Source organism: Macaca fascicularis, chromosome 5 (assembly GCF_037993035.2).
Source record: "Macaca fascicularis isolate 582-1 chromosome 5, T2T-MFA8v1.1".
Classification (NCBI taxonomy): Eukaryota; Metazoa; Chordata; class Mammalia; order Primates; family Cercopithecidae; genus Macaca; species Macaca fascicularis.
This window is the reverse complement of record NC_088379.1, coordinates 69,848,434-69,875,913: the sequence shown is the minus strand read 5'-3', so window position 1 is coordinate 69,875,913 and position 27,480 is coordinate 69,848,434.

Genomic DNA, 27,480 nt, shown 5'->3' with positions numbered 1-27,480 from the left:
TGCAGTATATATTAGGATGCTAACTGGCCATTGATTCTGACATCCAGAACACCATAAGGGAAAAAGAGACCTCTACAATTAAAATTAAGGTCGTTGAATACACATGTTTGTTGGATTTTATCCAACAGTCTTGCTTCAGAGGTAACCAGGATCTTGAGTTGGATAGACATTTTTTTTTTTGCTCTCTGATGATTATAAACTTATTACCTATATTACATTAATAAGTTATATGTAATATTGTTATATGTGCTTTATATAATTATATTAAAGTAAGTGCATCCTTTGCAACTTGCCTTTGATAGTGAAATGGTAACACATTAACGTTCCAAAATATATTTCTTGAATTGGTTTATTCTTTCACTCTTAACTGTTAGCTACACTTTCATATATATTGCATACTAATTAAGTAATTCCCAGGTCATATTGTATCTTTCCTTGAACAGTCACTTCTTTCATATTCCACATCTCATTTTCAAGTAAACTCTCCAATATAGCTAAGAAAAGATAATTATTATATGAAAATAAATAAAATTATTAAATATAAAAAACAACAAAATGCTAATGATATAAGCATAAATTAAATTGAAATATACTCCCATTGGTTATTAAAGACTGAGAAGATGTCTGTGCCTCAATGTGAAACTCCTCACGTTATTTACTTGATAGTTTAAAGTCCAAAATGTTGCCTCTGTTTTACTTAGTTTTAGCAAGGAGGAAATTGGAAAAAACTTGGTTCTCTTCAGCAGAGGCAGTACCCAGGGAATATGTTCCCCCTTCAGCATCTTCATCAAGTACTGTAAGTTTTTGAATTAATTCAACACCAAGTTCAAATTCATTTCACAAAATCAATCAAACACAATTGCTGAGGATATATGAATATATATATATATATATGTGTGTGTATATATTTAGTTTGTATCTGAGAGAATGACATACAATGGTTACAAGACATTAGGACCTTCCTCTTTATGGTATAAGAATAAGATATACTTCCCATGTCCTTATTAATATCCACCTTAAGATGCTTAGTTTTATTTTGCATACTTAGAACAGCATTCAAGAAATTCCATTGCACTCATAAAATTTGTAGTGATGGCTTGCCTTAATCTTTAAGTCTTACTGAGTCTCTGTATTAGTCAGTGTTCTCTAAAGAGACAGAACTAATAGGATAGATGTATATATGAATCAGGAGTTTATTAAGGAGTACTGACTCACAGGATCACAAGATGAAGTCCCACAATAGGCCTTCTGCAATCTGAGGATCAAGGAAGCCAGTCCCAGTCCCCAAACCTCCCAGCATTCCTATCCCAGCAAGGCTGACCTACAGCCTCTACAAACAATTTCAGCTTACTCCACTAAGGAACTAGTAGACACCGCTGAGGTTGAAAACAATTTTTAAAATATATTACAAAAAAACTGCATTGTTGTACACCTTCTGAAGCAAACCCAAAGCAACCTACACAATGAATGATATAGTTATGTCTATAGAAGATAGTATTTTCCTACAAAAGCAACTGTTATACCAGATAAACATATATCAATATATTGACAGAAGAAATATAAAAAATAAAAAGCAAGAAAATTTGAGACCTCCTAAAGAACATAATAATTCTCTGGTAACAGATCCCTCCAAAAAAGAAAATTTATCAAAAGTGTGAAAAGCAGTTAAAAATAATAATCTTAAAGAAATTAAGTGAGCTACAAGAAAATACAGGTAGACAATTCAGTGTAATCAGAAACAATTCATGATCTGAATGAGCAATTCAACAAAGAGATAAATTTCACCTAAAAAGAACGAAACAGACATCTTAGAACTGAAGAACTCATTGAATAAAATATAAACTACATCTGAAAACTCCAACTGACTATATCAAACAGTAGAATTTTAGAACTTAAAGAAATGTCATTTGAAATAACCTAGCCAGATGAAAATAAAAAAATAAAAAATAATGAACAAAGCACACATGAAATATGGCACAGCATAAAGTGCTCAATTTTTCATATTTTTGTTGTCTCAGAAATATGAGAAAATTAAAGTGATAGAAAAGTTATTTTAATCAATGAGAACTGAACAACCTCTTAAATTTAGCAAATAGATTAAGACATTCAAACACAGGAAGCTTAGAGATTTCTAAATAAATACAACTCAAAAAATTCTTCTCCATGGCACATTATTGACAAACTGTTAAAAATCAAAGACAAGAGAGAATTCTGAAAATAGCAAATGTCTCATCACTTATAAGGAAATCCACCTCAGACCAACAGTGAATTTCTCATCAGAAACCTTACAGACCAGAAGAGAATGGGATGATATATTCAAACTGCTGAGTGAAAACAAAAAATGAAACATACAAAAAAAAATCACCTGTGAGTTAAGGATACTGTATCCATCAAAGTTACCCTCCATGAGTGAAGTTAAGCAAAAGCTGAAGAAATTCATCATCACAGATGACTCTAAGAAGTCTTCAAGGAATTCTAAACTGGAAAGTAAAAAAAAAAAAAAAAAGATGATATCTACCATCATAAAAACATGTGAAAGTATAAAATACACAGGTAAAGCAAACATGCAAATAAGGAAAGAAGACTCTAATATTATTGCTACAAATGACAATGAAATTATAATCATAAAAATTAAGAAAATTAAAGAAAGAATTAATAAAATGACAGGACTAAGTCCCCACTTATTGGTAAATACCTTGAATTTAAATAGATTAAGTTTTCCACATAAAAGACATAGCCTAGTTGAATAGATAAATAAGTGACCCAACTATATGCTTTCTAGAACAAATTTATCTCACCTGTAAAGTCACATATGGACCGAAAGTAAAGAGATGAAAACTAAATTTTACGTAAATAGAAACCAAAAGCAAACAAGATTCGCTATACTCATATCAGACAAAATGGACTTTAAGTAAAAAATAGTAAATAAAAAGAGACATAGACAGTCATTATATAAATGCTGAAGGGATCTCTACTGTCAGTATTAGAACTGTCATCTAGACAAGAATCTAACAAAGAAACATTGGATATAAATTGAACATTAGACCAAATGGACTTAAAAACCTTTTACAGAGAATTTTTTTTTCAGCATGTACAGAATACACATTTTTACTCATTAGCACGTAGAACATTCTCTGCAATAAAGCCATATGTTAGGACACAAAACAAGTCTCAACAAATTTTAAAATATCAAAATTATCAAATGTCTTCTCAGACCACAATGGAATAAAACTAGAAATTAATAACAACGGGGGATTTAAAAAATTATACTAAACATGGGTTTAAACAACATGCTCCTGAATGACCATTGAGTCAAGGAAGAAATAAAGGAGGGGAAAAAAAACACAGAAGCAAATTAACGTTGCAACATATGAAAATCTGTGGGATACAGCAAAAACAGTGCTAAGGGGAAAGTTTATAACAGTAAATGACTATATCAGAAAAGTAGGAAGGTTTCAAATAAACAATCTGAAGACCCAACTCAAGGAACTAGAAAATCAAGAGCAAACCAAACCCCAAATAAAGAAAAGAGAAGAAATAATGCAAATAATACAGATTAGAACATCAGAACAGAACTAAATGAAATAGAGACTTAGGTGTGTATATATATAACACTTACATGCAGACACACAAATGCACACACAAACATATAAACCACACACAAAAATATCGATGAAGCAAAAGGTTGATTGTTGAAAAGAAAAACAAAATGAGTAAGCTGCTAGTTAGACTAAATCAGAGAAAAAAGATAAAACCCAAATAAAATCAGAAATAAAAAAGAGATATTATAGCTGATACCTCAGAAATACAATAGACCAATAGAGACTATTATGAACAGGTATACACAAACAAACTGGAAAACTTAGAAAAATTGATGAATTTCTGGAAATATACTATATACCCACTTTGAATAAAGAAGAAATAAAAAACTTGAAAAGACCAATAATTTGTAATGAGATTGAGTCAGTACTAAAAAGTTATTAAATAAAGAAAAGTCAGGATAAGATAGCTTCACTGCCTATCTTTCCACCAAATTCTATCGAACTTTCAAAAAATTATTGATTCCAATTCTGCTCAAAATATTTCATAAAACTGAAGAGAAAGAAAGTCTTCTTAATTTATGCTATGAGGCCAGCGTTGCCCTGATATCAAAACCAGACAAGGACACAACAAAAAAAGAAAACTATAGGTAAATATCCCTGATAAACCTAAACATAAGAATCCTTAATGAAATTCTAGCAAACCAAATCCAACAGCACATCATAAAGGTAATTTACTAAGTGAAATTTATCCCAGGGATGCACAGATACTTGAAAATATGCAAATAAATAAATGTGATACATAATACCAAAAGAATAAATGACAAAAACCATATGATCATCTCAATAGATTCAGAAAAAAAAAAATCTGATAAAATTCAAAATCCCTTCTTGATAAAAATGATCAAATAACCATGCATAGAAGGAACAGATGTCAATTTAATAAAAGCTACATATAACAAATCCACAGATAATATCACACAAAATGGATAAAAGCTGAAATAATTTCCTCTAAGAATGGGACCAAGACAAGGATGCTCACTTTCACCACTTCACTTCACCATAACACTGGAAATCCTAGCCAGAGCAAACAGGCAAAAGAGAGGAATAAAGGCATTCAAACTGTAAAAGAGAAACTCAAATTGTCCCTTTGAGCAAATAATACAATTTTATATTTGTAAAAACACAGAAGATTACACTAAAAAAAAAAACTATTAGAATTTAAAAACCAACTCAAATTTACAGAATAAAAAATCAATAGAATTTCTATAAGCCAATAATGAACAATACAAAAAAGAAACCAAAAAAGTAATCTTTTTTATAACTGCTACAAATAAAATAAAATACCTAGGAATAAACTGAAACAAAGAAGTGAAAGCTCTCTACAAGTAAAATTTAAAATACTGATGAAAAAATGACAGAGTATACTAAAAAAAGAAAGATATTCCATGTACATTGATGCAAAATGATACTGTTTAAATGTCCATACTACCCAGAGTAATCTACAGAATCAATGCAATCCCTATCATAATACCAATGAGATTCTTTACAAATTAGGAAAACAACCCTAAAATTCATATGGAACCATGAAAGATCCGAAATAGACAAAGAAATACTTGGCAAAAAGAAGAAACCTGGAAGCATCGTACTGCTCGATTTCAAAATGCATGGAAGAGGTAATAACCAAAGCAGCATGATATTGGTATGAAAATAGACGTATGGACCAATAAAATAGTATGGAGAACATAGAAACAAACACATTTATTTATAGTCAACTGAATTTTGACCAAGGTGTCAAGAACTTATACTGCAGAAAAGACACTCTCTGAAATAAATAGTGCTGAGAAAACTGGATATTCATATGAAGAAGAATAAAAACAGATGCCCCTTTCTCACTACATACAAAATGCACTCAAAATTGAATAAATACTTTTATGTAAGACCTGAACCTAGAAAAGTATATAAAGAAAACATAGGTGAAATATGTCACAACATTGACCTGGGCAAAGATTTTATGAGTAATATTTCAAATGCAAAGACAACAAAACCAAAAATAGACAAATGGAACTATATTAAACTGAAAATATTCTGCAACCTAATGAAAACAATCAGAGAGTAGACGCAACCTGTAGAATGAGAAAAATTTTTGCAAACTATTTGTTCAACAAGGTCTGATATCCAGAATATACAAGAAACTCAAACAATTCAAACAAAAATATAAAATAATCTGTTTCAAAAAAGGCATAGTATCTGAATAGAAATTGCTCTAAAGAAAACATAAAAATGGTTAACAAGTAGCTGAGTGTGGGGGCACGTGCCTGTAGTCCTAGATATTTAGGAAGCTGAGGCAGGAGAATCACCTGAGCCCAGAGGTTTGAATCCAGCTTGAGCAACATAGAATTCTGTCTGTAAAATAAATAAAAATAAAAATAATTTTGAAATGGCCAACAAGTATATGAAAAAAATGTTGAACATCATTAATTATCAAGAAAATACAAATTGAAATCACAATGAGACATTGTCCCACCCAAGGTAGACTGACTATTACCAAAAAGACAAAACCCAGTAAATGCAGGACAGAATGTAGATAAAAGGAAGCTGTTATACACCATTGATGGAATTGTAAATTAGTACAGCCATTATGAAAAATAGTATGGAGGTTTCTCAAAAAACTACAAATAGAACTTTATATAAATCAGCAACTCACTACTGAACATTTTATTCAAAAGAAAGGAAATCAGTATGTCAAAGAGATGTCTGTACCTTCATATTTGTTATATCACTACCTACAATAAAAAATATATATAATTAATTTTAATATCTATTAGCAAATAAACTGATATGCAAAATGAAAAATGTATACAGAATGGAATGCTATTTAGCTAGAAAAACATTGGCATTTTATCATTTACAACAATAGATGAGCCTGAAGATTATTAAACAAAATAAATCAGGAACAGAAAGGTAAATACCACATATTCTCACTCATATATGAGAGCTAAAGAAAATTGAGCTCATAGAAGTAGAGAATAGAATTGTGGTTATTGAATGCTGAAAATGGTAAAGTGGAAGCAAGGTAGTAAGAGGTTGGTCAGAGAATAAAAAATTACAACTAGATAGGATAAGTAAGTTCTAACTTATAGCACTTCGAGCATAGTTAATAACAATGTATCGTATATTTTCAAAAAGCTAGAAGAGAGGATTTTGAATGTTCCCATCACAAAGAAGTGATAAATATTTGGGATAATGGATATAGTAATTATCCTTTTATTATTAAAATACTATATACATATATTGAAACTTCATTATCTTATAAACATGTGCAATTTTTATATGTCAACCAAAAATGAAAGAAAAAAGACTATTATATGCTATATGTTATAGTTTGTGACTTGTTTTGTTTCACAACTGTATATTATTTCATTGTGTGAATATGTCACAATTTATTCTATTGTCAATGACTTTTTAAAATATTTTTTATTAATATAAACAATGTTTCTAAGAACATTTACATAGAAGTCTGCTGTTGCCTGTGTGCAAGAATTCCTGTGGAGTGTATACCTAGCAATGAAAATGCATGATTGTAGGAAATGTGAGTCTTCACATTAAAATAATAATGCAAATTTAATGAGATTACAAAAATGTACATTTTCACCCAGAAGATACAAAATTTTGCCTTGATCCACATATTCTCCCATGTTCACTATTTTACTGCTAATGTTCGCCAATCTACTAGGTATTACATGTCAAATTAATGTGTCCTTAATTTTCATTTTCATTTTAGCAAGATTTGGCATCTTTTTATGCTTATTCACTATCCATGTTTCTTCTCCTCTAAGGATTCTACTTTTCTCTGAAGTTTACTACTGCTCCCAACTTTACTTGTTTGATGAAAAGGCTTTCTCATTGGTTTGTGGCATTTCCTTTTTTATATAATATGCCCTTCTACATACTAGAATCTGTTTCAAAGTCATCAATTCTTTGCCAACATCATGTGATTTTAAGCATTCAAGTTCTATATTCCATTTTATTATAGGGTAGTGTGAGTCTGACTTTAATATTCCCTTTGTTCAGGATTTTGTAAGCTATTCTCATGTCTATTTTTATTCCCTAGTTCAATGCTAGAATCATTTTTGTTAAGCTAAAAAAGTTCTAAATTTTGCTTGAATCACTTTTGTTACACTAAAAAGTCCTAAATTTTGCTTAGTAAGCAAGTATTTTATTTTTCAGATTTAGTCTCTTCATAACCATGATGTATCTTTCACTTATATCTTAAAAAATAATGTTTTAAAAATATTCAAAGTATTTACAAAAGAAATTGTTTTTAAGTTATCTTTTCGGTGCTAGTTCTCTATTCAAACAATTCATGGGGTTTGATAGATAAAGAACAATGTAACAACTGCACCAGAAACAATGTATTCAGGAAGGGGAAAATATGCATACTGAAATTATGTGAATAAACGTGCCATATTTTTCTATTGCTTTCCCTTTTTTATGTATTTAGCTGATTGTCTATATACAGACTCTTTTGAAATTTCTACCTTCTAAAATGTAGTCATAGCCTCAATGTAATTTTCAATTTCATGTAGAAAAAGGAGCTGCCAATAATAAAGACTGCAGACTAAATAGAGAAGAAATAAATCAATTTTAGCTTTATTTTCAAAACCAGCAGATACAACCTTTTATAAATTACTATGACCCAAGACAGTAAACCATGTAATAAAGAAACAGCTAGCAATTTTTTGTCAGGGAGTATCTTTTAGAATATAAAGCTGTGTGAACTCATTATTTTTATATAGTGGCTAATAAAAATTCTATTTCTTCCACTTATGTGTTGTTTCTTCATTGCTGTTTCAGAGGTTTTGCTAAAACTTGGCATATATTGTGACAGACATGAGCCACTCATTTCAATGAACTTATGCTACATTCAACTTTTGAAATCATATTAGTGAGAAATATATTTGATATTATTGAATGATTTTAGATTACTATTAAATTGTTTTTCATAATTGATAAAATAGAGATACTCCTGACAGCTTTTAGAGAAACGTAGCTTTTTAATTTTTTTCTACTTAGTTGGAAATAAGGCTTGCTCTTGGCTCAACAATGCTACTACTAAAATGGAAATATGTCTTCATTTTCTCTGGTTTATTAACCTTATATATCAGGATGCACTATACTCTTATAAAAGAAAAATCAGATTTTTTTTAAAGGACTAACTATGGCCATTTTATGTAGTATAATAATTTCTATGCATATCCTCAGAGTATGATTCAGTTCAGAATCTCATGTGGCCATTGTGGGGAAAAGCCAAATTAATCTTACTAGAAAAGGAATTTAAAAGTTGACTACATTCTATCAATTAAACTATTAGTATGGATGATATGTTTCCTGATCCCTTTCAACATACCTGATTCATCATCTCTTCCACTGAAGAAACAGTTATTTAGGTTGGAACTTCTCTTTATATGAATATCTCAAATACAAAACAGATTAACTTGTGATCTGCCCTGACCATTTTGTTATATAATAATTTGAAATATCCATTTCTAAGTTCCTCTGAATATCTAACTAGGAACAGATTACTGAGAAATTAATAATAATTCCTCTTCAAATGTATGTAACACTTTACAGGTTTCAAAGCACTTTCAGAAATCTGTACCTTTAGAAAGTTATCATATGAGTTAAACCCACATCCCAGATAAGTTACAGTTGCTCAATATATAATATCATTAAGAAGAAACATAGCCAAAATGTTTCTCTCCCTGTTCCAGGATGGGTAATGTTTCTGAGATACAGGAAACCTTCTAAAGATGCTGGGGCAAAGGAAATAATAATTTTTCACAGAATCCACAGCTTCCAGAAAGCAATATGGTTAAAAGCAATATTTGTCATTTGGGTTAGTTAGTGATACAGTGGTGTGAGAAACACACTCGTCCAAACCCAAAGAATGGACTTAGAGGCACTGAGCACAGTGAAAGTGAGACTTCTAATAACAGTCTTGAAAGATCAGTGTCTGGTAGGCAGGCACACCCATGGCAGTCAAAACAGATAATTTATCTCCTAGCATGCAACTCCCTCCCGCAATTCCTTATTGGTCGAGTACTATGGGGCTACAATCTTCCCAGACATCATCTAAGTTTCATTATCCCCCTTAGAAGGTTATATATACCCTGCCCCTCTTCCTTGCTTAAGTTTTGATTTCCCAAAAACAAAACTTTCTTCCCTTCTATGGGCTGATCCCTCCTCTACATTCTGTTCGCTTACCATGACTTTCTAGGAGCATAAGCTGTCAGCTTGTTATATCCACAGGCTGGCTGCCAGTGCTTAGATTTATCATGCCTTGAAAATTGACCTTTTAAAATGTTTTCTTACCAGAAGACTGGGGTTAAGTAAAATAAGTACTTTCTGGGAGAAACTTTTGTTGTTTACCCTTAAGCCCAAGTTCAAAAATACACAAAGTCTTCCCTTATTCACTCTCATAACTCCCTATGTTTGCCTTCCTTGCGATTTCTTTTTCTTGCAATTTTATCTTTGTATATATATTTGATTAAAGTATTTTTTTAATCAAACAGCTTTCAAATGTACCGGTAAAGATAGTGATTGTTTCATTTACTATTTTATTCCTAGCGTATAACATATTTTATGCATGATAGATACACATTAAAAACATTTTGAATGAATGATTCAACAGGCAATAAATAAAAGTTGTGAGAGAGCTTTTGTCTTTTATTTTTAATTTCTATCAGTAACAATATACTCTAACTTGCGAGAAAAATAACCAAAGAACATGAAGTTTTCTTAGCATGCACAGTGTTATACCAACTGCAGAGACAAATAGAGCAGTAATATTACCTAATGACTCTATACATTCTAGAGTTAACAATATATCTGACTTTAGGCTCAAATTCTATTTCAAATTTTAAGATAATTTAACTGAAAGATTTTGCTCATGTTCACTTATATCTATTTTTTATAATATTATCTTCTCCATTGTCACCTCCCAAAGATTCTATGTACTTTCAACTTAATTATTGACTTAAAAGATTAATATTAAGTACCCAGTGTAATGTTCCAGTTACTCTGCTAATAATTGGATACACAATTGACTCATTATCTCCAAGATAACTCTTACTTACCAATCTGTATTATTTTTTATTGCTGTTGTAACAAATTACTACAAGTTTAGTGGCTTAAAACAACAGAAATTTATTATTTTAAGTTCTGTAGATCAAAATTTGTCCATGAGTGTCACTGGGCTGAATTAAAGATTTCCTCAGGGCTTTATTCTTTTCTAGAAGCTCCAGGGGATAATTCATGTTCTTACATTTTTTCAGCTTCTAGAGGCCATCATCATTCTTTGATTCTTTGTTTCTTTCCTGTAGCTTTTAAAGCTAGCAAAAATGGCTCAAATCTTTCTTACGTCAAATCTCTCTAACCTATACTTTTGTCATTTTTTCCTCTCCTAAGGACTCATGCGATCAGATTGACCCCATTCTGATAATCTAAAATAATCTACTCATCTCAATATCCTTAATTTTAATCACATCGGTGAAGTTGCTTTTTCCATATAAGGTAACATTAACTGTTCCAGGAATATGGAAGTGCACATCTTTTCGGGACACTATTTTGCCCACTACACACCATGACACATTACAATAAAATTGACAGAATTATTCTGCCAGTCATTAGATGCCTGAGTAAATTTTTCCTTGTAAAGGTAACCATATCTGGGTCACATATCTTGACATTATTAGAACTAGCTAAGTATTCAAGCTAAGTGTTCATTGAAATATCAGCTATCTGGACCTTTATTCTGGAGTATCAAATCACATTCTGACAATTGTGTTTCCAATGCAAAGGTCAGAAAATGTATCAGATTTGCTAGCTGTAATAAGAGTTGTTGAAACCTGCACTCTGACATTTAAATCTATTATTTCCCATGTGTTCTCCGGCACCATCATTTAACTCCTGCTCACATGTAACCTCACTCATTCCTCAAACTATCAACATACGTCTTTCTCTTGACCTTTGTTCATCTCTCTGTTTATATCCTAAAGATTTTGTTGATGATTTTATCCCATTCTTTTCAATAACATATTTTTGATTGCAAATTCTTGGCTTTATCTCCAATATGTTCTTTAATAGAAATCAGACAGAAGTTAAGAGTATGAATTTTAAAGTGGAATACTTGAGTTTGACTCAACGCTGACCTACCTGTAATGTGATCTTAGACAAGTAACTTCACCTATCTGCCTAAATGTATTCTATGAAAGTGTTCACTTAGTAATAGTTACTACTTGATATATTTCTTAAGATTAAAATAAATGATACACATAAGTAAGTACTAAGAAGACAGCATCAAACATAGTAGGCATTAAATAGTTGTTAAATAAAAGTTATACATTTTCTGATAACTTGAATTGTAGAACAGCCAGATAATTACTTGACAAATGTGACCATACTACTCGTAAAGTCTACAGGTTACTTTAAAGTTTATTATAAACATGTTTATACATTTGCACCTATAAACCTGCATGTCACCGAAATCCTCCAACTTGCTGAGTAGTAAAAGAGTATATAAGAAAACCGTACTGGATTCCTGGACCTGAGGTTTCCACCTTTCGGAGAAATGACATCACATATGGCATGCTAATTTAGAACCTTCTGGAGAATCTTGTTCCAGTCCTATAATGGACTGCCACCCAACTGGAACTATAACTGAGTCCTCAGAGGCCATTTCACTGTTCTATCAAGCCAGCTGCTTTAGGATGCCAGGAAGCATGGTAAGATCAATACATTCTATAGGTTTGCATCCCTTGCCAAACTTATTTTGTTGTGAAATGAGTACTTTGATCAGAAGCAATGCTCTGTGAAGTACCATAATGGTGTATAAGACATTCTGTAATCTCATGGATGGTAGTTTTGGACTTTTTAAACTCAATTTAGTTGACTATTATAGTTTATTTGTATATGTTTATAAAATGTTGATTGAATTTGTTCTTATCTACAAAAAAGCTTGGTGAGATTTATGAAAGGGATTACATTAAATCTATATAAAATTTTAGGAAGATGTGACATCTTAAGAATGATGAATCTGCCAATCCATGTAGTTGCTGTTTTTCTTTATTTAATCATGAATAATGGTTTACAGTTTTTAGTGCAAAGATCTTACAATTATTATTTGTAACATTTCTTATTATTTTGTTTTCATGACAATGCAAATTAATGGAGTTTTCATTTTCAAAATTTGAAAAATACAATTGATTTTTATGCTAACCATGTATCTTATGGATTTCATAACTGTGTTTACTAGTTCTAGTAGTTGTTTTACAGAGTTTTATTTTCTACATTCAGGACAATACCATTTTTCCTTTATCAACTGTATGCATTTTACTTTCCCATGTTAATATAGTGGACAGTATCTCTGGCAAAACAGAAGTAGTGACAGTGTATTTACTCTTCGCCTAATCTTAGAGGGAAAATAGTTAATATTTCACCAATAAGATGTAAGCTCTAATTTTTACCTACTTTTTATTATATCAAGCAAGTTTTCTTTTATTCCTAGAATGCTGATAGCTTTTATTGTAAAATAATGTTGAAATTATTGAAATGATTTCCTGCATATTGAAATGATCATATTGCTATCTCCTTTATTCTGCTAATAGATGAAGTATAACAATTGCTTTTTAAACATTTAGCTACATTCGCACTCCTGGAATGAACTAACTCTGTCAAGGTGTATTTTTCCTCGTATATATTAATTAACTAAATTAGGTATGTTTTATGGTTATTAAAGTTCACTCTGTGAAGTATATTACTCTCAATTTTCTATTTGTGAAAGTTTGTCAATTTTTCATACAGGTTTGTGCAAGCTGATATTTAATATAAGCTTTAATACTGATTTTAATACAAACTTCCAAAGTTATAAATTTCCCTTAAATCCCTTCAAGTGAAACTTTTATGAAAGAGTTTATGTAGAAATGACCTAATTTCTTTTTTAAGTATTAGGTAAAAATGATATTGAAGCTATGTGGACTGGATTTTTCTTTATGATAAATTTTACTTTTATCTTTTTTTATTGAATATTAGATTATTCAGAATTTATAATTCTTCTTGATTTAGCTTTTGCATTTTCTGTCTTTCAATGATTTTTGGCAATTTATTGAGATTTTGAAATTTATTTGCATACATTATTTAATGTTGATCAAAACATTCCCTCATTTTACCTTAATGTAAGATCTCTAAAGATGCCTTTTAACTTTCTAGTATTAGTAACTGCTGTCTTCTCTTTTGATTTTTTAGCACTAGCTTGTGGCTGAACAATTTTGTAGATTTTCTTTTAATAATCCAAATTTGGCTTTGTTTGTTCTTTGTATCATTTGTTATGTAATTCCTTCACTTCTCTTTATAATTTCCTATCTTGTACTTACTTTTGGACATCTTTTAAACATCTTTTTCTAGCTGAGTAATGTGAAAATATAGGTTACTTACTCTATTTGTAACTTATTATAACACAAATTTTAAAGCTATAAATATCCCTTTAAGTTCTGCTATAGCTATATCCTATGAAATTTGATACATTGTATTTCCATTATTGCACAACTCAAAATATTTTCTAATATTTTGTTACTTTATAATTAACTACTGGTAATTTAAAAATATGTTGTTGAATATTTGGTGATTTTTGAATATTTTTATTTAATTTTACAGAATTTTATATTGGTGAAAGAAAATAAAATATGCTATGATATTTCCATCTTTTAAAATTTTGTACTTTTTAAAGAATCAGCATATAGCATCTTGGTGAATATACGATGTCTGCTTGAAGTGACTATAAATTCTTCAATCGTTGTTTGCAGTCTTCTGTAACCATCAATAAGGTTTATGAGTTGATATTGTTCTTTAATTCTTCCATGTCTTTATCGATTTTCTGTGTGTAAGTAGTTGTCATATAAATTGAAAACAGAAGTTAAAATCTCTAACTATTTATATTAACTTTTTGGTTTCTCCTTGTACTATCAATTTGGCTTCATATATGTTAAGTTCATTAGTTTTTGTATATATGTGTTAGTCAGATTGAGTTGTTATAGCAAAATGCTATACACTGGGTGACTTAAATAACAAACACTTAAATTCACACCGTTTTGGATGATGGAAAGTCCAAAATCAAATTGCTGGCTTGTGAGGCTGCTAAGGGCCCTCCTCCTGGTTTACAAATGGCTACTTTTTGTGGGAAGTCAGGGACCCCGAACGGAGGGACCTGTTGAAGCCATGACAGAACAACATAAATTGTGAAGATTTCATGGACATTTGTTAGTTCTCCAAATTAATACTTTTATAATTTCTCATGCCTGTCTTTACTGCAATCTCTGAACACAAATTGTGAAGATTTCATGGACATTTATCACTTCCCCAATCAATACTTTTATAATTTCCAATGCCTGTCTTTTATCTCTTAATTCTGTCATCTTCCTAAACTGAGGACGTATGTTGCCTCAGGACCCTGTGATTATTGCAGTTAACTGTACAAATTGTTCATAAAGCATGTGTGTTTGAACAACATGAAATCTGGGCACCTTGAAAAAAGAACAGGATAACAGCAATGTTCAGGGAACAAGGGAGATAACCATTAGGTCTGACTGCCTGGGAGCCAGACAAGACAGAGCATTCTTTTACTGCCAAAAACTGGTAAGAGAAATATCACTGAATTCTTTCCCCAGTAAAGAATATTAATAACTGACAGCCCTGGGAAAAGAATGCATTCTGAGGGGAAAGGGGGAGAGCTCTAAAATGGCCGCTCAGGGAATGTCTGCCCTATGCAGGCATGCATAGGGGATGAAACATGCCCTAGTCTCCTGCAGCACCCCCAGGCTTATCAGGATTAGGAAATTCCTGCCTAGTAAATTTTAGTCAGACGGGTTGTCTGCTCTCAAACCCTGTTTCCTGATGCTTATCAATGACAATGCATGCACAATGGAACTGGGAACCTCATTAGTAATTCTAGTTTCACCCTGGCCTTGTGACTTTGCCCTGCCCATTTGCCTTGAGATATTTTGTTGCCCTTGAAGCATGTGATCTCTGTAACCCACACCCTATTCGTACACTCCCTCCCCTTTGAAAATTGCTAATAAAAACTTGCTGTTTTTGCGGCTTGGGGGGCATCACAGAACCTGCTGACATGTGATATCTCCCCCAGACACCCAGCTTTAAAATTTCTCTCTTTTGCACTCTTTCCCTTTATTTCTCAGATAGGCTGACATTTAGGGGAAATAGAAAAGAACCTACATTGAAATATTGGGGGCTGGTTCCCCGATAGCTACTCTCTTGTATTCTCCTGTGATAGAGATAGAGAGGGCTTTAGTCTTTTCCTTTGCTTATAAGGGCACTAATCCTATCATGGGAACTCCATCCTCATGACCTTGTCTAAGCCTCCCTTACTTCCAAATACCATCACATTGAAAAATTAAGGCTTCAACATTTTAATTCTGTGGGGACATAAATATTCATTTCTTTTAAATATGCTTAATGTAATTATTATATTTTGTTGATAAATTGATTATTTTATAATTATGAAATAATTATAAAATCTCTCTTTGTGTGTGTGTGTGTGTGTGTGTGTGTGTGTGTGTGTGTGTGTGTGACATAATCTCACTCTGTCGTCCAGGTTCAATTGTAGTGGCATAATCATGGCTCACTGCAGCCTCAGTCTCCAAGGGCTCAAGTGATCCTCCCACCTCAGCCTCCCAAGTAGCTGGGACTATGGGTATGTGCCACCATGCCCAGCTAATTTTTGTATTTTTTCTACAGACAGGATTTTACTATGTTTCCCAAGCTAGTCTTGAACTCCTGGACTCAAGTCATCCACCCACCTAGGCCTCCCAAATTGCTGGGATTACAGGCCTGCGCTGCCACAGCTGGCCAATTATCTCTATCCCTAATAATGCTCTTTGTCTTTAAGTTTCCTTTGAGGTTGACAGGATCATTGTCATTTTCTTACATTTTTTAATGACATGACATTTGTTATTTTAATTCCAACTTATCTAAATCTTTAAAGTACATCACCTGTTGTTGTGTCTTGTTTTTCCATCAATTCTGATGATCTCCCACTTTTAATATACATGTTTAATATAGACAATTAGATAATTATATCTAATATAACTACAGGTATGGCTGGGTTTAGGTGTGCCATTTTACTATTGATTATTTGTTTGTTCCATCCTGTCTGTTCTCCTATTCCTAGTTTCCTAAATTCTTTTTTATTACTCAATATTTTTGCTAGACTCAGATTCTCACTTAGATAGTAGCTTTTTAAACAGTATGACATAATTGATATGTAATAAACTGCACGCATTGAAAGTACACAAATTGATAAGTTCTGATAACTTAATAGACTCCTGTTATCAATCATTGCCATTGCAATAATAAACACATGAGTTAGCTCCCCAGATTTTCTCATACTCCCTTGTAATTTTATCTGTACCTGCAAGCAACCACTGATTTCTTTTATTTTTATGAACATAGATAGGGATTTTTCAGGAGCAGCATCTACTGTAAAGTTTTGATTGGATAATATCTTGTGCATTATATAGTACTCTGCCACACCTCTGACCTCCAACTAGTAGATGAAAGTATTATTCCTTAGATATCACAACCAATAATATCCCTAGATATAGATAAATTGTGCATAGGGGACAAAATTGTCCCTGGGTGGCAATCATCATTATAACTTAGTTTCCAGTTTCTACATTTTTATGTAAATAGAATTTTATAATGTGTACCTTGTTTTGGTTGGCTTCCTTTGTTCACTAATTTATTAGCATAATTTTTATAAAAATACCTAAATGTGTTTATTTATTACCAAGTAATAGATATGTAGGTTATTTCATGATTTTTGCTTTTACAAATAAGCCTGTTACAAATATCTATATATACTTTTTCTAAACAAACTTAAGCTTCAAACACTTTTGGGTAAAGACATGAGAATGGAATAGCTGGGTCATATAGTTGGTGTAAGTTTAACTTTATAAGAAATGGTCAAACTGTTTTCCATTGTGGTTTTACCATTTAACATTTTCATCAGCAATGTATTAGTTTCAGTGCTTTCATTTTTTCCAACATGTTTTATGGTGAATTTTAAATGTTAGATAATCTACTAGATGTATAATAACATCTCATTGTTGTTCAATCTGCATTCTGTTAATTACACTGAGCATTTTAAAGTGTTTATTTATTTTATATTTTATTTGGTGATGTTCCTGTTCAAATATTTACTCATTTTTTTTGGGTTGATTTTGATTTTGTTTTTACTGAGTTTTGACGTTCCTTTATATATTCTGTACACAGTTTCTTCATCAGATATGTGATTCATAGTAATATTTTTCAAGTCTCTGGTTTGTCTTTTTATTGACTTAACCGAGTCTTTTGCAGAACATTAGTTCTCAATTTTTTTAGGTCTGTAGTTTAGAAATCATTGCTAATAAAAGTTAGAAAATATGTTTTTATGTCTTATTTAACAAATTGTATTGTTTTAGATTATGTCCTTAAATTTGTGATCCATATTTGTGTGTGTGTGTGTCTGTGTGTGTGCATGCCCGTGCACATGTATTTCTATTCCATCTATTCTATTTCATTGATTTATTTGTTTATGGTTATGTTCAATGCCTTACTGCCCAGCTTTCTATAACTTTGTAATAAGTCTTTAAATAAGCTTAGGTACGTCTTACTACTTTGTTCTTTTATATTAAATTTGTTTTGTCTATTCTAAATATTTGCTTTTTTATAAAATCTTCAGGATAAACTTTTCAAATTTCAGAAAATGCCTGTCACCATTTCAATTGGGATTGTGTTGAATTTATACTAGATCAATTTACAGACAATTGACATCCTAAAAATACTGAGTCTTTCAATCAATTAACTTGGTGTATCTCTCCATTTATTTAGATATTTTTTTAACTTCCCTCAAATAGTTGTGTTGATTTCAGAGTACATGTTTAACAGATATTTTGTCAGATTTGTATTTTGTATTTTGATCCAATTGGATATGGTAGTTTGAATTTACTTTTCCCATTGATTTTGTAGCTTATATAAATACAACTTACGTTTGTTTCTTGATGTTGCATTTTACAAATTTGTTAATCTTATTAATTAGATCTAATAGAATTTTTGTTTATTCCCTGTGTTGTCTACATTGATGATCATGTCATCCATGACAAAAACAACTCTTTCCAATGTGTTTGTGTGTATGTGTGTGTGCATGATGTTCATGTATAGAAACCCAAGTACAAGGTTAGAGAGGAGTGGTCAAAATGGAAATCTTTGCTTCGATCTTGATATTAAGAGGAAAATATTGGAAAACATTAATTCTATCACCATTAAGATAGCTTAATAAATTGTGATAGCTATAGGTTTTACCTAGAATACATTTATCATTTAGAGAACGTTTCCTTCTGTGTCTTGTTTGCTGAGAGATTTTATCAGCAATAAATGTTGCATTTTTAAATGCTTTTATAAAATCTATTGATATAATTATATACATATTCTCTTTTGGTCTTCTATTATGATACATTAAGTTTTTTGTGAATTTAAAATATTATATATGTGTGTATATGTGTGTGTGTATATATATATGTATCATGCATTTTACATGTAAATAAATGTTTTTTTCAGAAAAAAGGAAGATTTTACCAAATACAAGATGGATTGTGATTTTTTATTTAAAAACCATAAATATATTATTGCATAGACTTCAATGTACTAGGTGTTTTGGATATTTATTGATGTAAATAAATATATATATGGATAGTATATAAAACTATCTACTTTTAGGCACATAAAAACATTTCCTTATTGTTATCAACTATCATATTTAGAAGAGTAACTGGTCTCGACTAATCAGTCATTGCCTATAACTGGTCTCAACTAATTAGTCATTGTTCAGTTTTTTGTTCCTACAGGTGCTGTGGCCGGAGTTATCTAGAAAATGTCCACACACAGCTGGTGCCTAGGTTGAAACGACTCGGTTGGGATTAGCTTAGGCTGCAGGGCATTTTCCTCCACAAGGCCTCCTCAGCCTGGCAGCCTCAGTGTAGCTGAACTTCTTACATGGTGGCTGGAAGTTCCCAGAGCTTGTATCCCAAGAGAAACTAGTAGAAACGATACACATATTCTAACCTAACCTTAGAAATCATGCAGTACCACTTTCAATATATTCTGATCATTGAAGAAGTCACAAAGACCTGCCTAGCTTAAAAACAGGAGGGCATTGACTCCAATTCTTCATGAGAAACTTATCAAAATATTTGTAGATTTGTTTTAAACCTACAGAACAAATGTTGGACTATGCTTTTATTTAAACTATAAATTTATAAAACTATTTACTTAAAGTAAAAATATAACTTATTTCAATCCTGGCCTTATGAATTTGCCCTGAAGGTTTTCACTTCTAAGTCTTCAGTATATTTGATTATCTAACTTAGAGGATTCAACAACTTTTCTGTACCGGAGATAGAAAAATTGCGTCAAGAAAGCCCATTTGAATTCTCATGTGTAGAACCGTAATCTACAGAATTTATAAGCAATTAAATGCATACATAAGTAGATACAAAGCCTAATCCTTTTCTGCCTCTTTCATTCCTGCACTAGTCATTCACCAGGCAATAAAATGCACCATAATTTTGCACAAACTGAGAGACCTTTGGAAAAATATATTGTGATGTTACAATATTCCGTGGTGTACTATTTCAGGTTTTTTTCACATTTCACATGATGGAAAATAATAATTTTAAAGTCATTATCTCTTTCCAGAGTAATAGTTTGGAGGAACAGGTGCATGTCATCTCAGTCTCAGTCTGGAGCTCATTTCAATAAACTCAGATTGGCTGATTTTTTTTTTTTTTTAAGACATCACTATTAGTTGTCGCATTTGTTACAGCCATTCTTTGCTGTTCTCACATCTGTCAAAGTCTATACAAATAGCCCCGTAGAGGAAGCAGATGTTACAAAGTTATAATTTAGTTGTTTGTTTTGCCTCATAGATAAAATGTGGACAGTAAACATCCTGGTCTGTTAAGCATCATTATCAAATGCAAATTGTTGATGAATTTTTTGATTAGTTTGTCACTGCTTTTGTAATGCTTATCTCACTAATTAGTATCGGAGAAAACACAGTATTCTCAGAAGCTAAACCTTTAAATAAGCCAGATTGGTAGATAGATAGGTAGGTATATAGCTAAGAAAGTATATAGGCAGACATAAAGGCAGATATAAAGATATACTTAGGTACTGATTTGTATAAAAACTGAGTGTGATATTGTGATTACATTTGTAATTATGTAATAAATGTGAAATTTACCTAATATATAGACATATTTGATTTATCCACAAAATATTGTACTGCACATGAACTTTTCTCTCAAAATAGAAATAGCAAATACTGATTAGTAAAGAAAGAAGACATACATACACTTTTGTGGAATGTTAAATTCTATTTTTGTGATTGATATTATTTTGATTTTTATTTTGTTTATATGTCTTAGGCAAACTTACTGACATTATTTATGAATAAGTAATGGACAGATAAATTTATTAATTTATTAATTTATTAATTTATTAATTTATGAATAAGTAATGGACAGATAATTAAGTTATTTATAATACTTTAGCATTTTCATTTAACTGCTTATGATTCATTTAAAAACACAAAGTATAAGTGAATTGAATATAATTTTGCATTTGGTATATCAATAGACATATTTTCTGCTTAATCCTTAGTGGCTATTTTATCTTTTTTTTTTTTTTTTTTTTACTTATTTATCTTACTAATTGTCCCTCCTTACAAACTAGAATGTAAGCCCCTTGAATGTACAGCTATTTGTTTGTTCCATACAATCTTAGAGTAGAACCTGCTACAGTGTAGGTGCTCTATAGATGTTTATTGAATATAATAAACAAATTAACATCATAAATATAAATAAGAAAAAACATTAGTTTTTGAAATATGATATGCAGTCTTTGCTCAGAGGTGCATGGATGTTGAAAATAACATACTGCTACTATTATTAATAATAGTAAGAATTATGATTATGATGATAAAATGAAAACTAAGAAAATATAAAACACAATAAGTAAAAAAATAAAGATCAGAGCATATTATACAAGTGCAAGGAAATTAACTCCTAAATAAATATCTTATGTATAAATATTGAAAGGCAATATTTTTCTGTTTTGAAATTACAAATATAAATTTGTAATTTGTAAAGCATTAGGACATTCCAAATTTAATGAAAATATTGATGCTATGCTAAATTGTCTAAATAACTTTCTTACTTTCCTGAATAGAAAACTATATACTCTTTTTTACTGAAATTATGAAAGACAGCATCATTTTTTTTTCTACAAAATTGAAATCTTTGCTTGATATTACTCTATTATTTCAAATTAGGTAAATGTTCTTCTAGCACATAAAAATAGAAAGATACCACCTACTTATAAGTAATTGAATATGAAGTCCCATAAAACTATTTGTAATTATATAAATTACCCCCCAAGAAATAAAAATGCTAAAGTATTTCACATTTTTGTTATACAAACTTAAAGTGGTTGTTAATTATATGTATATTATGCTCAGACATATATAAATCCTTTTGGAAATTGACTTTAAAACATGGATTTTACCCTAATAAAATCAAAGTATAGGTGTAGTCAGTAATTTTTTACATTTCTCTGTTTTCCCCAAATCATTAATATTCCAAAACCTATTATTTGTTTTACTTTGTTTTCACTATATGAAGGGTTATAGTTTTTGAAAATATCTGAATTTTCATTAATTTCAAGTACATTTAAACTTTAACTTTAGTTTAATTTGTCATTTGTAATTGTTTTAAAAGTCATTTTATTTTATATAAGGCACTTTGTCATAGCTAAAGGTACATTTTATGGACTTTTTTTGAAGCAAAGCTTGTATTTATTATTGTGGGTAGACTTCAGAAGTTATTGGGTATGTCTTTTTTTCCTTCAGTTTGCTTTTGTTCCTTTAAGAAAACCTCCCAGTTACCTGTCACAAAATGAACAAAAATAGCACATGTATACCCAACAGAAAGCAAGCAGGTTTATTCCAAACATATCTGCAAACTATTTTTTTCCATAATGGATTAAAGTAATAAAAACACTGTGAAGTATCTTAAGGAGTAAAATAGTTTTACATTGAAGTAATTAAAAATAAGGTTTGAAAAAATATCCACAGCTTTCTATTGAATTCACAAGTAAGAACACAAACTTTCAATGATAACATTGTACTTGTAATTAATCTTTTAAAAAACACAGTGCTTAACATTTATAAGGTTACATTGTTAAATATTTTTCATAGTAATGTGCCTTCCTAAAGTCTAAAATATTTTGATGTTAACTAATGTTTATAAAATTTTATATTTAATTGATTTAATTATTTCCATTTTTATTTTCATATATAGTTTAAATAAGATTATGCTTAAATGTTTCTTGGATATTTGATATAATTAGCTAAGAAGTTACCCTGAAAGTGAAAGGTTTAAACTGCTTACATTATTTCCCTAATGCATATACAATTATTAGTATTATGAAATCATTTCAGATCTTTTTGGTAAGTTATTTTTCTCAAAACATAATCAGTTATGTCTTCAAAACTAGTGTGAGAATAATGTTCATAATATAATCTTACTAGCATTTTCATCAGTAAAGCTTTTTTCATGATTTTTTTCATTCCAAGTATAGTTTTTTGTCCCCTATTAAACAATAAAATAATTATCATAGGTTATAATTTTTATTCACTCATTGTAAAGATATTTTATATTTTCTACAATGAACATAAATTATTTTTGTCATAAAAATGAAATATATATTTATGTTCTTTATCAGTATATTAATAATTAGTCATTTCATATATTAGCCTGCATATTATTCTATCAATGCTGTAAGAAGGTTTAATAATAATAAATATTATAAATGATTATAGCATCGCAATCCTAGTAGGATTTATATTTATTATTCATATTTCCATATAATTTATTTAACTGAATACCTATATTTGAATTAAATCATTATAAGACACTGAATTCATATAGAAGAATTGTCATCCTGCCATATTGTTCTTGTTCTGTTTCCAAAAACAATTTATAATAATTGTAGCAATCATTTTCTATTACTGATTTTTAAACATTTATGCCAATTTGATAAAGAAAATATGCAGGCCGGACGCGGTGGCTCATGACTGTAATTCCAGCTTTTTGGGAAGCTGACGCGTGGAGATCCCTTGAGCTCAGGAGGTGGAGACCAGCCTAGGCAACACGGCGAAACGGTCTCTACAAAATATAAAAAAGTTTGCCAAGGATCGCGCCACTGCACTCACGCGTGGGTGACAGAGTGAGATCCTCAGCCCAAAATAAAATAAAATAAAATAAAGTGGTATACATATTCTTGTGGAAATTTTTTATTTTTTATTTTTAAGAACATATTGAACATTAAAAATGCCTTTTTATTGAATTCTTGTATGTTTTGCTTATTTTAATCTGAAGGCATTCATATTTGTCTTATCTATTTTGAATGACATTTATACAATAAGTATTACTACTTTGATAGACATAATTATTGCAGGTATGTATTACCTATTAGATTTATTTTATGGTTTATTTGATATAAACATTAAAAATATTTATGTCGTCAGTCATATGAGCACTTATTTGTAATTTGTTATATAACATTTCTTTAGACAATCATGAATTCATGTTGGATCAAGTCATGAATATTGATGTTTTGCTTTCCCATAATGAAATATGGCTCAATCATTTGTTTTAATTTAATCTTTCTAAGCGATTATGTGATTTTTTTATATTACATTTCTACATATTCTGTTGCTATTCTGTTTCATTTCTAGCAGCTATTGTACTTTCATGATGTAAATGGATTAGTATTGTACTGTTTGAAAAGTTGTACCTTTCTATTTTATGATACTTACCATTGAGAAATTCCTTGTCCGTTATTTATATTTAAAAAATCCTTGTATGTTTTTGTCTGGTAGTTCTTATATATACATAAGTATGTAGAAATATATGTTACACACATGGACACACATATATTCCAGGTATTCATTGTAAATATGTATGTATATGAATATAATGATTAATGAACAAATAAAACATTTTTAAAGTAAAATTATGAAAATAGTGTAGACAGATTTAAATGAATTTTACCATGACCTTATTTATACTATAACTCTTACTTATGTGGGAGTCAAAATGAAGGATTTTTTTTTCTTTTTCTTTTTTTTTTTTTTTTTTTGAGACAGAGTCTTGTTCTGTTGTCAGACTTGAGTTCAGTGGTAAAATCTTGGCTCACTGCAACATCTGCCTTCCAGGTTCCAGCAATTCCCCTGCCTCAGCCTCCCCAATAGCTGATACTACAGGTGCATGCCACCACACCCAGCTATTGTTTTGTATATTAGTAGAGACAGGGTTTCACCATGTTGGCCAGTGTGGTCTCGAACTCCTGACCTCATGAGCCGCCTGCCTCAGTCTCCCAAAGTGCTGGGATTACAGGCGTGAGCCACCGCACTTGGCCAAAATAAAGGATTCTTCATTGTTAATACTGACTATTGATATTTTATATTCTCTTATTTTAAACTTTAATAAATATAACAGAAATTGAAAAATGTTAAATTCTTACAAAGAAAAAATATAGAAGTGAAATATAATTTACATTGCAAGGAACTAAAACATTAATTATTAAACCAAAATAAACAGAAAATATTAGTAATTAATATAAGTATAATACATATCTGCCATTGTGAGTAAACTATACAAATATAGAAAGGCAAATTGAAACTTAAAATTAAAATAAAATTGGATATGCATTCAATAATTTTTTTCTAGATTCATAAGCAAATGACTAATAAAGACATTTGAAAATGATAACATTATATGATAAACTTCTTAGAAAGCAGGTCCCTGCAATTTTATAAAGAAAATCCAATTGATATAATTAAGTTAGACTAAAAGATGCTTTAAATTAGTAACATATGCAATCCACTTCTAACATCTACTTTTATGAAACAATAGATATAACATTGAAACACATTACAATAATATACTGCCAGCTATCTATATTCTTCCTGTTTTCTTATGATGAATTCATTATGTATAGGTCACTGATATGGTTTGGCTGTGTCTCCAACCAAATCTCAACTTCAATTGTATCTCCCAGAATTCCCATGTGTTGTGGGAGGGACCCAAGGGAGGCAATTTCATCATGGGGGCCAGTCTTTCCCGTGTTATTTTCGTGATAGTGAATAAGTCTCAGGGGATCTGAAGGTTTTATCAGGTGTTTCCACTTTTGTTTCTTGTTAATTTTCTTTTGTCGCCACCAGGTTAAGAAGTGCCTTTCACCTCCTGCCATGATTCTGAGGCCTCCCCAGCCATGTGGAACTGTAAGTCAGATTAAACCTCTTTTTCTGTCCAGTCTCAGTTATGTCTTTATCAGCAGCATGAAAATGGACTAATATAGTCACTGTGGTTTACCATGTTCTACTGTTTCACTTGTCATGCTTTGTTGAATGAAGGATGAATGCCTAATCTAAAGGTCAACCTATGAGCTAATTTAATGAAAAACGTTTCCTTATGCTCCAAGACAAATGACTTGACCAATCACCTTCTTTCTTGAGACATATGGATGTGACAGTTAAAAGTAAACATTGTAGTTTTGTCATTTGTAGCCAGTGATGGTGGAGCAATGAGCGTGGTAGTGTGCTTAGTGAGAAGAATGACATGATAGAATAGTTCCTGTGTCCTGAATAGGTCCTTACACTCTGAGAGGCTTGGTGTTACATGTATCACATATTATGATGAGAAAGGTAAATAAATAATAATCAAACATGTAGTGATCAAGGAGGATAGACTGCAAGGTTTATATAAAATTGGACATAGAATTTCTTCATTTTTTATGCCATAATAGAATACATTGTAATAAGGCACCTTAGATTGATTGTATTATGTTGTGAAATACATTCTCACTACAAAGCATCAAATGTAAAATTTCAAAGAAATTTATAAAGTGACTGGTTATACAAAAATGAACACAAAATGAAGATTATTATGTTGAGGCAGGTTAAACAAACAACTAAGTTTTAGTAAGTAAATGTGGTGCACATTTTATATTTTCATGCATTAATTAATAATATATACACTGTGCAGAAAAAATGATTATTGTTTATTAAATAGAATCAGTTTGCATACCTGATTCTGTGATATAATATGTTAATCATGTTTATTTTCATGTTTTATGATGTGTTTTTATTACAAGTAGTAGGAAGTTTTCTTGGTTATTATGCTAACCCAAATATTAACTGATGAGATAACGATGCTTACTAAAAACGAAGAGTGCAGGAACAGACAATGTTACATAATGGAAGCTCAGAAAAATGAGATTGCAATATGAATACCGGTCACAATGGTGATAATATAATCAATTTTGGGGGGATTTACTTTTCATACCTGAAAGAGTTGCCTTACAATATATTCAATTTAGACTCATTTCCATTCTCAAGTTCTATGATAAAAAATGTTTTTCAAAGCTTAAATGTTTACATTAGTTAACGAGTTAGAAACAATTGGTAGAATTTCTACTAAGGATAACCAAGAAACAATCTCCTTGAAGGCAATTACCATTTATGACTTTGTATTTTTAGAATCAAATATTATCTCTTACACAGGAAGTATGCTTCATATTGTTAAAATTATTTATTTTGATAAGCGTTCAAGTTAAAATTTGCATTGTTATAAAATACCAGTATAGAAATTTGGGGATTTCTTTACATATGTCTCAAACATTCTGAGTAAAGGTTAGTTCTATGTAGAAAGAAAATAAATACTCTGTGGAGAGATTTTTTCACTGAAATATTATCCATATTCATCTT